Source organism: Chrysochloris asiatica, unplaced genomic scaffold (assembly GCF_000296735.1).
Source record: "Chrysochloris asiatica unplaced genomic scaffold, ChrAsi1.0 scaffold00131, whole genome shotgun sequence".
NCBI classification, from domain to species: Eukaryota; Metazoa; Chordata; class Mammalia; order Afrosoricida; family Chrysochloridae; genus Chrysochloris; species Chrysochloris asiatica.
In genome coordinates, this window is record NW_006408649.1 from 8,641,580 (window position 1) to 8,644,674 (window position 3,095).

General features: G+C 36.0%; 1 pseudogene; it reads right to left on the reverse strand.

Moving 5' to 3' along the window:
- Positions 1 to 2,166: 2,166 nt before the first annotated feature.
- Positions 2,167 to 3,095, reverse strand: part of LOC102818805 — a 3,342-nt pseudogene continuing 2,413 nt past the window's right edge.

Below are 3,095 nucleotides of genomic sequence, written 5' to 3' on the forward strand. Positions count from 1 at the left end.
CCTGGTAGATAAGGCTGAGAGTGAAGGTGCCAGCTGATCTGAAGTGCAGGGAAGTGTGTGTGAACTCCCAAACTTGCAGCTGGTACCCATTTGACCTAGCTTGGAAAGCTAGGGCTGAGCTGACTAGAACCTAACCAGACGAAGATACAGATGTTTGATACTGTGAACAAGTGCAAATTACTACAATTTGACAAGCTGGACTTTTGCTTATGGATGCAGTAGCTTAAAATTCAAACTGGAATGGAAAATTCTTCATATCAAGAAACATACCTTTTTCCTCAGTGTACTGGGTTGATTAGGGATGGGCAATTTAGACATTGGCTATCAAAAATGGGTGAGGGGGAGTGTCTATAAATGCATGAAAAGACAGAGTAACTTTTGGTTCTAGGGCCAGGGACTGAGTAAGGCTGTGTGCCTTCCAGCAGGAGGCTGGCTTGCATAATGTGCCCTGTGGACTTTTTTTTTTTTTTTTAATAGAATAAATGGGCAGATCTTTTTATTTAACACATGTATAATAGATGTGTATATTTTTAAGTGAAAAAAAATCTTAGTATATATATTTTTTTAGTAGAATCTGACCACTAGCACACTAACAATACGAATTTAAATTCACTTGAAGTATTACTTCTCTAGACCAATGCCCAGTATCTCAGAAATCAGCTCTGAATAGAAATTATGTTCTGGCTAGCTTATAAAGTGATGTTTTAATAAAAATAATATTTAAGACAGTATTTACTCATAGTTTTCAGAGGGGAAAAATGCCCCAAATAAAAACATTTTGGGGAGGTAAAGGAAGGATGTAATAGTTTTACATAGGCCTCTCTCTACCTCAAACCCAAACAACACTGGTAAAATGCTAACCTCAGATAGTTTTCTCTAGTAACTTTGTCCCTTTGTTCCCCAAAACCAGTTTGAGGTTTTCAAATGCATTGAATGGCGCATTTGAAATAAAGCAGTGGGAGTGAATAAAGCAGAAGGAAATTGTTCCACAGATTCTATTTTCCAAGAATATTTCAAGTTAGTTTCCTATTTTCCATTTTTTCTGCCCTATCTCAAATCCTCATAATACTTTAGCTGACCTATTGCTACTATTTAAATGAAAAACTTAAACATATTTAGTAAAAATAATAAACAGCTCAAAAGATTTAAAAAAAAAAAAAAAGACACCTCAAATAAATACAAAATAGTAACAATTTTTTCTATTTCTCCTGCTACCCAATCCCAAAGCTATGTTCTTCTAAAAATTAAAAACTTAGAAATCACAATAAAGGTTATGTGGTGAATTTCATAAAACTTATGAAAGTTTAAGTCTGACCCAAAGCAAGTCCTACTTTATGCTTGGTGAATATACATTCCATATGTGGAATAATATACCTGAAAAACATAAAAAATGGTATACTTGTATATTTGCATGTTGTTTAACTTCAAAAGAGTTTTCATTATAATTTAGAATATTAGTCCTCCCAAGGTATACTGTCTGCATACAAATTCAATTTATTTAATTAAAATTTAAGTAGAAAATTGCTGATAAAATTATTACCAGAGTGACTAAGAGTCATAGCTATTTAATATTCAATGAAAACCTCATAACTCATTCTGGAAACTCTGGGTTGAAATTCATACAAGTACAATAAACTAATAAAAAGTAAATCCAATAATAAAATTTAATTATGTTTATAGTACAATAAAATTTTTTTAATCAAAAGAATTAAAATATTGGAGTAACACATTCCTCCCTTTCCCGTGACCCAATTGTTATTGTTGTGAAGTGCCATTGAGTCAATTTTGACCTATAGCAACCCTGTATAGAGTTTCCAAGGAGCAGCTAGTGAGCTTGAACCACCAACCTTACAGTTCAAACGGCTTTGCAGTCGTGCTTTGCAGCACCACACCAGGACTCCTTTTGTTGTTGTTGTTGTTGTTGTTAGGTGCCATCGAGTTGGTACCCACCCATAGTGACCTATGCACAGCAGAACGAAACACTGCCCGATCCTGGGCCAACCTCACTACTGTTGCCACGTTTGTGTCCATCAATGCTGCCACTTGGCCAATCCATCTTGTTGGGGGTCTTCCTCTTTTTCTCTGCCCAATTAGACACTATTAAAATGGATGTGAGTCCCAAACTGATCTGTAACTAAATTAAATTTCTTTTTGTGGTACCCTCTATTACTTTAACATATCAGAGGAATTTATGTAACAGGCTAGCGAACAGAAGTAAGAGATAATAGATGCTTTAGTTTTGTTGTTTGTTGTTGTTAAGTGCCATCTAGTAGGTTCCGACCCATAGTGACCCTGTATAAGGTTTCTGATGAATGGTTGGTGAGCTTGAACTGCCGATCTTGTGGTTCAAACTCACTTTACAGTCCAGTGCATTAACCCATAGTGCCATACCAGTTCCACCCATATTATCTACTAGGACCACAGTGTAACCAACAGAATGTAGATTCATGGTAGCAGCTCCGTGAACGTAAGAGTTTAGACCAAATCTTCCACCACATAGATTTTCACAGTATCCAAATCTCAGCAAAAATGGAAAGGAATGTTAAGAGGGCCATATGGAATCCTATTATCTAATATGGTTTGTGTAGAAGACTCCAAGGAAGTTAATGGTGCTTGCAGCCTCATGACTGGTAGGACTTGTGGTTGTTCAAATATATTTCCAAAAATATCCAAGTACTCAAGGGATAACTTTTTAAATCCACTAGGCAAAAACGGAAGCTTATTTCAAACTGCTGACAAAAAATGTAGGTTTTTCAGTTGTCCTATCTTGAAAGGAAATCGAATCAGTTCATTATCATCAAGTTTTAAATCTGTAAGTCCTCGGAGTTGGCAAAATTGTATAGGGAGTGCTTTAATTTTTTTCTTGCTGAGATCCAAATTCTGAAGGGACTGCTGGAGTGTAGACTGACAAGGTAACACTAAAGGACTCCCAGTGATTGTCATTAAGGCTATGTTTTGAAGGTGGATGAGGTCTCCAGTTGTAGCTGGAAACTTGTTTATATGGTTGTGGTCCAAGCCAAATTTCCTAAGGTTTTTAAAGCAAAGCATACACATATCTACTTGGACCAGCCCACAATAAGAAGTCTGAAGATGTT